Source organism: Hyalella azteca, unplaced genomic scaffold (assembly GCF_000764305.2).
Source record: "Hyalella azteca isolate HAZT.00-mixed unplaced genomic scaffold, Hazt_2.0.2 contig17729, whole genome shotgun sequence".
In the NCBI taxonomy this organism is placed as follows: domain Eukaryota; kingdom Metazoa; phylum Arthropoda; class Malacostraca; order Amphipoda; family Hyalellidae; genus Hyalella; species Hyalella azteca.
The window spans coordinates 76,786-91,204 of NW_025947503.1; positions in this window are offsets into that span (position 1 = coordinate 76,786).

Genomic DNA, 14,419 nt, shown 5'->3' on the forward strand with positions numbered 1-14,419 from the left:
ATGGAATGGGGGGTGGTGGGGGGGGGCCTTAACAAATTGCTAAGGCAATAAATAGGAGGCGTGACTACATATACTGTGGGATGCAACGCAATCTCTCAGTGCCCATCATGACAGCAAGGTGGAAGGTTGCAGCCACTCGCTCTACACCTTCCTTTCGTACTTTTAAGGCTTAGTTTCGGTATGTTGGCTACGTTACGACTCTTTTACGTCATTTTACGTGCCGCCCGGCAGTCTTTTGGCCGTACTGAAAACCTCATACTGCTCTCACGGCAAATCTATCTCCTCCTACAGTTTTCAAGCTACAGCAATGAGACATATACCGTTCGATTCGTAAAGACAAGGCCTATCGACTCACACATCACTTTTTTGAATTTCGGTCTGGTTCGTTTTTTATATGGGGAAGAAGGGGGGGGAGGGGTGAAAAATGTAAAAAATGGAAAAAAACGTCATAAAAAAAACTAGGTGGAGAATGAAAAAAGTGATGTGTGAGTCGATAGATATGGTCTTTACAAATCGAATGACACGTGTCTCGATGTTGTAGGATGATATTTGTGGGAGGAGATAGATTTTCTGAAGTACCCCTTTTTAGCCGTTTTCTATGAATTTCACGTTTTCTATCAATTTTTTCGAAAAATACATAGGAGCAAAATGTTTTTCTTTTTACCTTTTACGTATGTATGTGAAGTTTCATGACAATCGGATAATAACTGTAGAAGTTTTTCCGGAGCGAGGTCAATCCCCTTAATGTAAAAATAAACTCATAATAAATAATACACACACGAAGATATTGTGAAGAACAGAAGCATGCATGAGTAGTGCTGAGTAAACTGAAGAATCGGAGTTAATTTTGCCAAACATTAAGGGGGAGGAATACTTTTTGAAAAACTTTTTTGTTTACGGACGGATCTCTCTTAAACTTCATACACATATGTAAAAACGCAAAAGAATCACATTTTGTTCATGTAATTTTTCATGTAATTCATAGAAAACGGACAAAAAAGGAGGTACTGTAGAAATGTATCTCCTCCTAGGGTTTTCAAGCTACAACATAGAGACGCATATCATTCGATGCGTAAAGACCATACCAATCGAGTAACGAAGCCCGATTTTTTATTTTTGCCTTAGTTTTTTTTAACACTCATTTTTCCATTTTTTTCTTCACATTTCCCCCCTTCCCCCCATTTTGAATCCAAACTATGCACAAATCTAAAAAAAGGGCTTCGTTTCTCGATAGGTATGGTCTTTACGAATCGAATGGTATATGTCTCATCGCTGTAGCTTCAAAACTCTAGGAGGTGATAGGTTTTCCGTGACAATAAGTTAAACTTTTCAGGACAGCGCGACAAAGTCCCGCGCGCCTCGAAATAGGCACTCAATGTAGCATGGATACCAAACTACAGGCTTCTGTAGCTTCCTTCCACTCAAGGATGGTAGCAGTGAATGGCAGTACACCTCGCCGTACGAAGCGAAGAGGATGACTGAGCCTTGATGCCACAAAACACCATATATCTAGTGTTGGCCAGCGAATTTCCTCCCATCTAATTACTGAAAGAACTCCCCCCCGCCCCCCTTTAAAGAGCAGCCGTGTACGTATAAATTCACGTACAGGGATCGCAGTGGTATCGTTGGATAGCTCAGAATGTCAGCTTTAAGATGAGACTAAACGAGTAACTAAAGCGCAACTCAATCAGGCACTATATTTAAAATGCTCAGCAGCTAATTACCTTGTATCTAATTAGTGAAGGAACTCTCCCACCCGCCCCCCTTTAAAGAGCCGTCATGTACGTATAAAATCACTTACAGTGATCGCAGTGGTATCGTTGGATAGGGCAGAATGTCAGCTTTAAGATGATACTAAATACCAGAAAAGCCAAATCCGAAAAAAGTATACCTCCCCCTTAACTTTATAGTGAAGAACGCATGCTCGGTGATTATATTGTATGCGTAGTTGAATATAGTACAGAATAAGAAATGTTGGGAGAATTAGGCACGATGGCGTCAATGTTTCATTACATTCATAAAACAAGAAGACCTTTATACACGAGTATGCAGGTATTTATGGTCAAAGGTCTTTGAAGTATTTACTGGAATAATTATTCCTGAAGAAATGTACATATATGATAATTTGTTTCAATTGTTAAAAACGATCCGCATAATCTATAGTTTTTATGTTCTGCACTATTTAAACTACATTGACAAGAAAAGTATGGACATGAGGATTAGAATACACGTCAGGCTATTATTGTGCAGAAGCTAAGCATGAACATGTAGAGCAGAATACATGGCAGGACATATAGCGCAAAAACTAAGCATGAACATGTAGAGCAGAATACAAGGCAGGATATATAGCGCAGAAACCAAGCATGAATATGTAGAGCTGAGTACATGGCAGGATATATAGTGCAGAAGCTAAGCATGAATATGTAAAGCTGAGTACATGGCAGGATATATGTAGAATAGAGTAGTTCAGGAGCGCTCGGAGCGTTCATTTCTGTGCAGAAAATTTTTATAATTGGTCTCATCAATCGGAGACAATCAAAGCCGCTCGGCGTTAGAAAGCACGGCGCTGTAAAGCACGGTTTTAGGAAGCATGGCGCTAGGAAGCACGGCGCTAGGAAGCAGGGCACTAGGAGCATGGCGTTGGGAATCACGGCGCTGGAAAGCCCGGCGTTAGGAAGCACTGCGCTGGAAAGCCCGACGTTAGGAAGCACGGCGCTAGGAAGCATGGCGCTGGAAAGCACGGCGCTGGAAAACACGGCGTTAGGAAGCACCGCGCTAGGAAGCACGGCGCCAGAAAGCACGGCGTTAGGAAGCACGGCGCTAGGAAGCACGGTGTTAGGAAGCATAGCAGCAGAAAGCACGGCGTTAGGAAGCACGGCGTTAATGAAATGAATGCACTGTTTACAGGAACAATGTCAAGCATGTACCTTTAGTCGACCGCCAAAAAGTATATTTACCTACATTACACATCAAACTAGGATTGATGAAAAATTTAGTAAGAGGAATCCCCCATAATAGCTCTGCTTTTGAATACCCGAAGAAAAAATTTGGGGCTGCCAAGACTGATGCAGTGCTTAAGGCAAGTATAGTTGCGGGTCACCAAATCCGAGAGATTGTCAAAGATAAAGACTTCAAGAATAAACTAAACCCTTTGGAATCAGCTGCTTGGAACTCCTTCATCCTTGTAGTAAACCACTTCCTGGGAAACTACTAGGCAGAAAATTATGTTGCACTGGTTGAAGATATGATTGAAGCCTACCACAAGATGGGTTGCCGCATGTCGTTGAAGATGCATTTTATTTTTTCCCACTTGGATTTTTTCCCTGAAAACCTTGGTGATATAAGTGATGAGCATGGTGAACGTTTTCACCAAGATATTGCGCTTTTGGAAAGTCGGTATCAAGGTCGCTTTAATCCAAATATGATGGGAGACTATTGTTGGTTGCTACAAAGGGAGGAAGAATCTACTCACCGTCGCAAATCAAGAGGGAAAAAACATTTCTAAAATACATATCATAGCAATTAGGTAAGATTTCTTTTAAAACTGTCTTAATTAACATTTTCTTATATTTTGATTACATAAATACGATATTTGAAATGTATAACCAAATATTATTTATTCATGTTCAGTTTACCTAATGCTGCATTTTTAGGAAGTACATCAAAATTTTTTTTTAATATCTCGAAAACTAGACGTGCTAGAGTACCTCTGTTTGCAGATTTGAAATTAGCGACCTCGTTTCCTTTTAAGAAAGGTAGTTTGGTTTGAGTTTTGCAACAAATTTTTTTTGTTGCATAGTGAAAACCAACGTTGTTTCAACGCCAGATGCCTGCTAGACAATTGCTTATTGAGCTTCTCTGGCACTGACATCAAGACACCACCAACAATTCCGTTGCAGGTATCAGCTCACTGAGCTGTGGTGTGGCATCAGCACTGCAACTGCCGTCGACGCTGTGGCGTCCGTGGCCACGGCCACAACTGCGCTGTACATCACACTCCCCGCTCCCCTCAGCCTGCACGCCCTGCACGGCAAATATAAGAGCCTAGGTGAGGGCGGGTGGTTTGGGGTATGCAGCCTTGCAAGAACTGGTGCAGCAGGACCAAGTTTAGCTTAACGGCCTCGTTCAAAGGATAATTCTAACAAGTTTGAGTTAGTTTAGTTTTCACATATATAAATTCCATATTTTTAGTTTATTTTCAATTGCATGTAATTTCCGTTATACGTGGATGCCGTCTCCTAATTTAAGGCTCATATACGCTTGATGCCATCGGAGAGGCGTGCTTCACGGCAAACGAAGGCACAAATGGAAATTTGTCAACGCGTCATTGGCCACGTGACCTCCTCACGTGTTCCTCACGGGTAGAGCCCGTGTGCTCCTTGGGCAACGTCTGTTCCTCACGGGTAGAGAGCATATGCGCCCCACAGGCCATGTAAGCGCCACGCGGGCTCCCATGAACAATTTAAAGCAACGCTGGGTGAAGGACTGGCTGGAAACCAGGCCATCATGCTGATTGCAACCAGGCAATCATGCTGGATTGCAACCAGGCCCTCATGCTGGGTTACAACCAGGCCATCATGCTGGGTTGCAACCAGGCAATCATGCTGGGTTGTAACCAAGCGATTATGCTGGGTTACAACCAGGCCATCATGCTGGGTTGTAACCCTGTCTCTTATACACATCTNCATCTGCAGAGGATGAGAAGGTGTTAGGGTGCCGCAGGTTTCGTATATACCTGTCTCTTATACACATCTAGATGTGTATAAGAGACAGGCCCCCGAGCGGACGTGCGTCTGCCAGCCCTGCCCCCGCCGTGCCAGGAGGGGCACGACGCTGGGGTCGAGAGCCCGCCCAGCCCCCGAGCTGACGTGCGTCTGCCAGCCCTGCCCCCGCCGTATATGACTGTGTGGGGCGCCGGGCCCGGCAGCTGTGAGGCCATCGCCCGGGCCATCAACAAAGTCGCCCCACACACCAAAAGGTTATTTACTTCCTGTGATAGAGGAGGAAGCATTCAGCTTTGTGGCCACTAAATCGCAAATAATAAGAAATTGATAAGAAACAATAAACCACAAACATTTTTGATTAGAAGCGTTCCATCAAATAAATCATATCCTCCCATTCTCAATGGCAACTTTTGAATTCTAAATTCTCCAACCAATGTTTTTGACAATCTCGTGTCGAAAAATCAATACGCCAGCGAATTTTAAATCATGTTTATATTCAAATAAAAGTCTCGCCACAACCCACTGTTGGCTACTCTAGGTTGGAATTGTTAAACGTTATAGATTTCCCGTAGCCTTGTCTTCTGTTGGCCTATTCTATCCTCAGTATCCACTCTATCTATTTCAGCTGTGTTATTAGCTTATGTATGAAACAGTTTTTTTCAAACGATTCCTAACTGCTTATGTGTGAAAAACTTGATTGTGTTTCACACGCTTGCACGCTCGGCTAGTCCGTATATCCAGGGACATGTTAGACGGGATCAGTGGATGCTCATCTGTTGGTCCGTGTGCAGACTGAGGGGGATAGTGCTGTGGGACCCCGAGCTGGGAGAGGATGAGCTGCGGCAACTGCTGGAGGAACTGCAGCGCGAAGGCGTGCGCTGTGGCGCTGGCAACACGCGATACACAAGAGATCCGTGAGTCTCAGTAGATACCGACACACGTGCCGTGAGTCTCAGTAGATACAGACACACGTGCCGTGAGTCTCAGTTGATACCGACACACGTGCCGCGTGTCTCAGTAGATACCGACACACGTGCCGTGAGTCTCAGTGGATACCGACACACGTGCCGCGTGTCTCAGTAGATACCTACACACGTGCCGTGAGTCTCAGTAGATACAGACACACGTGCCGTGAGTCTCAGTTGATACCGACACACGTGCCGCGTGTCTCAGTAGATACCGACACACGTGCCGTGAGTCTCAGTGGATACCGACACACGTGCCGCGTGTCTCAGTAGATACCTACACACGTGCCGTGAGTCTCAGTAGATACCGACACACGTGCCGTGAGTCTCAGTAGATACAGACACACGTGCCGTGAGTCTCAGTAGATACCGACACACGTGCCGTGAGTCTCAGTAGATACAGACACACGTGCCGTGAGTCTCAGTAGATACCGACACACGTGCCGTGAGTCGCAGTAGATACAGACACACGTGCCGTGAGTCTCAGTAGATACCGACACACGCGCCGTGAGTCTCAGTAGATACAGACACACGTGCCGTGAGTCTCAGTAGATACAGACACACGTGCCGCGACTCTCAGTAGATACCGACACACGTATCTACATTTTAACTATTAATAATACATAAAATATTACAAATACTAATACAGAAATTATTGAATTATTAGCTTTTCAGCTTATTGTTAATTGTCAATCAAAGTTATTTTTCAAAATCATTTCGTGTGTAATTATTTCCGGCTGATAACATTTCTTCTGTTAATATCAGCGCTAAATTACTCACCTAATTGACAAACATTACTCAGTTGTTGATGAATGATGAGTGCCACTAAACCAGCCTTCAATTAATACAAACTTGGCCCGTTAATTCCCGGCAGCGACGGCTCGGTTGTGCTTCACGTGACGGACGTCCTCCGTGACCCCGACGGGTGAGTGGGGCTGGCTTGGCTGGGTGATTGACTAGGGTGATTTACTCTGCACTTGGGGAGTACCTGGGGTGCTCAGGGTTCTCTGGGTGATCTACGTGGGTCAACCCCTGGTCGTCTTGTGAGCATTGGGGATGACATTAACTTTACGTGGTGAGTGACCTTGAAGATTGGGGAGGTCATCCGATGCTGCCAAAATGGCGGCCGCCATCGCACAGCTTTTAGATATCCCCGTAGCCTGGCCTGCAGTGGCAGGACATGCTACGTCCTGCCACCTGTCGTAAATGCCACCACGTTCATTTAGAATATTTTATCATCGAACTTTGTGATATTTTTTGAACTTTAAGACTAATTTATGTATTTTTTTCTTTCTAATACGTTACAGATATTTGATATGTTGCGACCAAGAAAATATTATTAAAAATGCCTGTAGTTTTCTATGTTCTCATTAAGCAGAATTTTTAAGCTTCACGCCCTAAAAAAGTAAACTTATTTTCAAAATCAATATAATGTATTTAGAGAAAATGTCCCTATTTATCAAAGGGCATATAATTTATTATTTGTTTTAGTTGAGTGACAGTTATGACGATTAATTCTGTGCTTGTTATTTCATTGAATCTCGTGAATATTTACAAAACTAAACGTATTCACTGCTTGAAAATCAGTCGATCAGTGATGCAACAGATTATTTAATTTGACATTTTCTAACCGAAACTTTTCTTCTTGGTTGTTTGCAATTATTCGAGTGTTTGAACGTTTCAATGAATATATTCTTAATGAACGTAAAACTTTTGCAGCTTTACATAGTTTTTTGCAACATGTAGGGTTACTTCGAGTCTAGATACATGGGATATTTTATTATTTTGAAAACTTTATAGTTTTCGTATTTTTATCCAACTTGTTTTGTCTACATAACTTGCATTATTGCGGAGCAGAATTGAGGATTTTAATTTCGTAAATACATTGGGAATATACTAGAAAATCGCTTTCTTTGTTTCAAAATTTCAAGTCTCTTTTATTTTGTTTTGAAAAGCTTTAAATCTTTCGTTGATTTTAATAATGTGAAACATAAACAAGTCTTGGATGGGCAATACATGTCTTGCCAAGCTCATCAGAGTTGAGCGGACTGCTTCAAGTCTCCTCCACTCACAGGATTGTGGAGGCTGTAGGCCAAGTCCTCACGCAAATGAAGTCCATCAGCGCAGAGGACTTCGAGGCACTGTGGCCAGAAATGCAGCGCTGCATGAAAGAAGCTGGCGCCTCAGCGCAGGACTGACGGGAGGCGCTGCTGTGCCGCCCCCACGAGGCGAGGCTCGCCATCACAGCCGCGCAGGCGACCAGGGCGGAGGACAGGCAGTTCGTGATAACGTGCGGTGAGATGCGCGCTTGTTTGTGCATTTAAACGAACCTGTTAAAAGAACGTAATTCAGCATACGACAAGTCAGATGTTTGTCGGCGGTTTTTTAGGTGTGAGTCAGCTGATTGTCAGTTATTAAAAAAACTATTTGTTTCGTTAGCAGGCATGAAGTAAAGTACACCGCAACTTCTTACAAGCGCGTATCCCGCAGGCCGTGACCTGGAGGCGGTTGCCCTGATGATACCGCACGCTGTATCCATGGACGTTACGGTGGAGGCGTCACCGGAAGTTCTGAGGACACCCGCGTGGCAGCAGATTACCCGACACCACCGCGGGGACTTGCGGCTCCTTCTTCCAGTCCAGGGCTCAGAGTTCCTGCCCTGCGATGACCTCCTTCAGCAGCTGGTCGGCAGCAGGTGAGGCGTCAACTCTTCCGCTTCCCGCCTTGCATGATAAATGTATTGAGTTTAATGTTATCAATGGTCATGCATGTGGCGTTGGATGAACTAATGTTATCAACGTTCATGCATGTGGTGTTGGATGAGTTTAATGTTATCAATGGTCATGCATATGGTCATGCATGTGGTGTTGGATGAGTTTAATGTTATCAATGGTTATGTATGTGATATTTGATGGAGTCTCTAGGCAACATAGAGATCACCATATAGGTTCGTCGGGAATCTCATTTGATGCCATAATAATGTCATTATAATCATCATAATACTATGATAATAACGTTATGTTTCATTCATTTACCTAGTATGCAAATAAAATATTATTACGATGATGGAGTAATAATGCAGAATCTTTATTTTAATAATAATATATTTAATAATATTAATGTGATGATAGTATGAGTGAAAAAGGACTGCTTCCTTTTAAATAGTTTTTAGGTTCAATTCAATTACCTTGTGCTGTTGACATCAAAATTAATTTAATGTAACTGGATTAAATTACAGCGCTTCCTGCAGGTGCAGAGTTAAGCGTTTCGATGGCGGCATCAGGACGGCTGCAGGCGTCGCGGCTCTGGCAGCCGTCGCGGCCTCAGCGGACCTGCTCATCCGCCTCGAGGCCCCGCTGGACCTCAGCGCCCTGCGGGGCAAATATCTTCACCTCGGTCAGTATTACCAGCGGGAATATCAGTGTCGTTGTTAGGAGTATCAGTGATACCTGCGGGTGGTGCGTTGGATTTGGAATTTTACATAATAAAATTTATTGTTATTTTTTAATCATTTTAGTCAATATTATTAACATTTTTTTATTTACGATTAAGAAATTCTTTCAATTATAGCTTGTTATAATTTATTAACAATTAAATTAATAATAATTTAATGTTTTTTATAATTTTGATATAATTATAATATTTTGGCGTTGGCGTCCGTGACAGCCCGAGCAGCTCCTGCTGTGTGAAAAATGATGACGCGTGCTGCTCTAGCGACAAGCGTGCTGCTCTAGCGTCAAGCGTGCTGCTCTAGCGACAAGCGTGCTGCTCTAGCGACAAGCGTGCTGCTCCAGCGACAAGCGTGCTGCTCTAGCGACAAGCGTGCTGCTCTACTCTAGCAACTCCCGTGCTGCTCCAGCAACACCCGTGCTGCTCTAACAACAGCTGTGCTACACTAGCGACACTCATGCGGTGTGGTCGTCTGAACGCCCTTAGAACCTGTTGCTCCGACTGCTCTGTCGCCGCCTTCACGTTACAAGTAATTCGCGTTAGGTTCTTAGGACGTATGTGAGTGGTGCACTGGGACGAGGAGACTTGCTATGGAGTGCAGGGGATCGTGAAGACTTTAGAGTGCAGAAGGACAAGGAGACTTGCTAAGAGGTGCCAGGACAAGAATAGTGGTTGAAGAGTAGAAAAGGACGAGAGTAATTGCTATGTAGTTTAGGAGGACTTGCAGTCCTGCAGAAGAATGCACAAGGACCCGTAGGCTTGCATAGCAGAGTATGAGGACGCGCGTTTAGTCTGCTGAAGGCTCCATGAATGTTGGCAGGGACCCTATGCCCGCAGGCAGCGTTCGTCGGCTGATGCCTCTGACTTTTGTGATAAATGGGATTTAAGCGATAAATATTTGTAAAAATAATGATTGAAATTGACCAGTAAACTTCATTTGATTTTTTCTAACAGGTGTTCTAACGCCCGTGATGGACGCCTCCGTGAGAGCTGTGCCACTACCAGCCACGCCTTCCCCCGCTCTGCAAGTGTTCAGCCTGGTGGCCGGGAGCTGCGAGGCGGTGGCCCAGACGGTGCTGGCTTATGCCCCAAGCAGCAAGATGTCAGTCGCTTGCCTGACTATGATATGCGTCTTATCTTATCAGTCCATCCAACATCCAATACGAAACTGCTTCTCGTAATCACTTAGGCACCACAAAATACTGTCATTATTATTGATGATTATTCTAGTTTGTGATAGGTTGATGGCAGAAGAGAGTTCATCGTTTGTTATGCCGGCGCCATTATTGAATCAAGTGAACCAGTTCCCATTAGACATAACAAACAAATAATTAGGAGTAATGATGAAATAAAATGACATATTTCTGGAGTTGCAGCCATTTACTGATCGGGATTGTGAATACTGTGAATTTGTTCCCAATTAAGGAGTTATGCGTCCCTTAACAGTATTGTAAATTTTTCAACGTCACCCTCGCATTGTGTTGACCTCTGGCCAGATTAGTATTAATATATCGACGCACTTCCCGCTGGAGTGTGACTAGTGCTCACATTCCAACATTCAGTACAATTGTATTTATTTTTATTTAAATGACGTTGTAACGTCTCACAGGTACATGGCCATTTATATTGATAAGTCGGCGCTGAGCGCGGGGGAGGAGCGGCGGCTGCTGGCGCTGCTGCACGAGGAGGGCATCCGCACCGCCGATGCGGACGCCACGCGCAGCGAAGTCACATAGTGAGGATGTGTGGGGATGAGAAGGCTATAGTGGGAGATGTTGAGGGTTAGGAAGGCTTCAGTGGCGTTATATATATAGATTGAATCGAATTTGATGACGGTAATAATAGTCGTTAAGGGATTACATGATATTGCCATGCAGTATTTATTATTAATCGAAGTCACTTCAGAGACAATGGGCGGAGATGTAATTTAAGTTATCGGTATTCACATTATCGTTATTTCGCCACTGTATCGCACTGACCTTCATTTCTTATTTGCAGTGCCGGTAACCTACGTCTCTTCATTTGTGATGAACCTCCTGTGACTTCCCGCCCGTGACTTGCCCCCGGCAATCAAGAAGTGGCGTCAGTCTCCAGGCGCGGACCAACCGCCATCCTGCAGCATCGGCGGATTGTGTGTGGGAGCCAGCGGTCCTGCTGTGTTGACAGTTGCTGGACGCCATAATGAGGCTGCCTCTTTGCTTGAGGCTTCCTCATTCCAAAACTCAAATGTCCCTGCTGAATTAGAGCTTTACAATATTTGAATGTGTTCACTACTAAGTATTGTTTCGATTGTTCTGTTCGAGTTTACAGTTTCATGTTCAAACATATAGTGGCTGCGAGCGATTCCCAGGCCTCAAGCTCTTTAGTGCACGCCTAAAACGGCAGGTAAACGGGTGCGCATTGTACGTTTGCCGAGACAGGCCAAGGGGCGGGCATTGAGCGTCCATTACCTTGTCACATGGGTGTTTTTGTCGCGTGCCTCGTTTTTTCCAGGTTAGCTTCTCTTCGATAAACATGCGCTACGTAGCTTCGGTTTACTAGTTTGCAGCACAGTAACTGACGCAATTATTGAATCATAATAATATGGATGCTCGAGTGAGTCGAGTAATGTGGATGCAGGGTTGCCAGATGGCCTATGAAAACGCTAAATCCAAACACAGAAAGGCTAAAAGAGGTCCACAATTCAATATTCAATAAGTTTGTTTGTTACGTTGAAAAAAGTAAATTATTTCTTTTTTTAATGTTATAAAATACAATAAGGAAGTCACGCTATCAGAAATTTTTGCCGGCCAATGAAATCGAAAAAACTTAATCATGGAATTTGTCGGAAATGAACTATCTGGCAAATCAGATCCTCAGGCATAATTGAAGGGTAAGGCAGGCAACGGCCGCACAGCAAATGAGAAATTAACGAAATTTTGGCATATTGAAGTGTGACCTCAGGATGAGTTGGCGAACATACGTAGCGAGATATCGTCTACTCCTGAACAATGTAATTAATTTGTAGCAACTGATTTTGTAATTAATTTGCAGCATCTTCCAACTTTTTTCCATATTTTCACTATCTCCCGGCTTTGGGTACTAGTTTAAAATCATTTGCTAATTTTATAATTAAATGTTCAACAATAATATTGATTCATACAAATTACTCACTGGCGCTTTGATTGCATGAGCTAACTTTTTTAATAACAACATGTTCATTGATTTTAAGATTGAATCAAATTAGAGTGGAATTGTGTTATTATGTTTAATATTACGAATACATTCCGATTTTCAAAAAATAAAATGATTACCTAGAAAAGGAACGGTCGAAAGCCCATCTCAGGATCGTATTTCATAGTCCAATTAAACCAAACAAAGATAACACTTGCTTAAATCTAGACAGTTTCTTATATAAATTGTAAAAACTTGTGGTGTCTGAAGCCGCTCCCAGCCTGAGAATGTAGACAGCTTTCATCGATATTTACCTGGTCAATAGGGGCGGCTGGTAAAAAATCTAACATGAACGAAGGAAAACATGCGATGAAGAATGGGCCACAAAGTAAACTATTTCTGACAAGATTCAACAAATTGTAATTCATTTCGATCTTTATTTACAAACCGCGAGCAGCGATGCTCAGTCTGGGGCTTGTGTTGGCGTGCTAACTGCGCTGGGTACCAGAGCACAGGCAGGATTTGAGTCTTTATTATTTCATTTAGCATTAAAATTGTTCATAATTTTCAATATTGTTCTTGATTTCCTCTCCACTGTTCCTGATTTTTTTCACTATTTCTGATTTTTTCTCTACTGATTCTAATCTTTTTTTCTTCGTTTCAGTTAAAAATTATTATGGCTTCATAGCTGCTCACACCTGCGACCTTACGTTCCTGATTTTTGTCAATGTTTTTCCTGCGTTTCAAACAATAAATGAGATTCGTTGACAAGTCTTTCTGTCCTGAAGCCCCAAACGGAACGATTGGTTATGAATATACTTTTATTAATAACAACAAAATAAGTAAAACAAATATGCAACTAATTTGTGGTAAATTATCAGGTAGTCAAGAAGTTACTTACGTCACTCCTTAATATGCAACGTTGGAGCGAGAAGCATTCGCTGCGATTTATTTCGGTCAAGATGTTCAAATGAGGAGTTTAGTGTCAGCACAGTTCAGAAGATTTTTAAAACTGGGAATTGCACTTAATTTATCATTTCTTAATGAATAAATTCCAAGCATCATATTTTTCACTTCATTCGTTGCATACCACAACCAATTTGTATGCTAACTATTCAGTAGTTAGCATTGAGCGTAGATGAAAATGATCACTTATTCATTTGCGAATATATATGAGAAAATGAATGCGACTCTCCCTCCGCACCAAATGGATTCAAATCAAATCGATTGTTGCTTTCTCGGAAAAACTAGCAATGAACAGAAATGAATATTTTTGTTGTAATATATATTACATATATATAAAATTATTCTTTTATATTCTAATATTAACAGGTAATATAAATTTTCCCGACCAAATTCATGTCGTTTAGATACTTCAATCGGCCCCTAATTTAAGTGAACTATGAACCTCAACACAACTGTGAGCTAACAAGATGATGAACCGTTGAATGGTCACCGCCGCACTGATGGTTGCGTCTCCAACAGCTCAGCCGCGACGCCACACAATTCCTGGAACTGCGAGCACCAATTCCTGAACACAATTCCTGGAACTGCGAGCACCAATTCCTGAAGCGTTAGGAAGCACGGCGTTAGGAAGTACGGTGTTAGGAAGCACGGCGCTAAGAAGCACGGCGTTAGGAAGCACGGCGTTAGGAAGCACGGCGTTGGGAAGCACGGCGTTGGGAAGCACGGCGTTAGGAAGCACGGCGCTAGGAAGCACGGCGTTAGGAAGCACGGCGTTAGGAAGCACCGCGCTAGGAAGCACCACGCTAGGAAGCACCACGCTAGGATGCACCACGCTAGAAAGCACCACGCTAGGAAGCACCACGCTAGGAAGCACCACGCTAGGAAGCACTACGCTGGAAGCATCACGCTTGGAAGCACCACGCTAGGAAGCATCACGCTAGGAACCTTCACGCTAGGAACCTTCACGCTGGGAAGCACTATATACGCTAGGAAGCACCACGCTGGGAAGCACCACGTTGGGAAGCACCACGCTAGGAAGCATCACGCTGGGAAGCACTACGCTAGGAAGCACCACGCTGGGAAGCACCACGTTGGGAAGCACCCCGCTGGGAAGCACCGCGCTAGGAAGCACCACGCTATGAAGCACCACGCTGGGAAGCA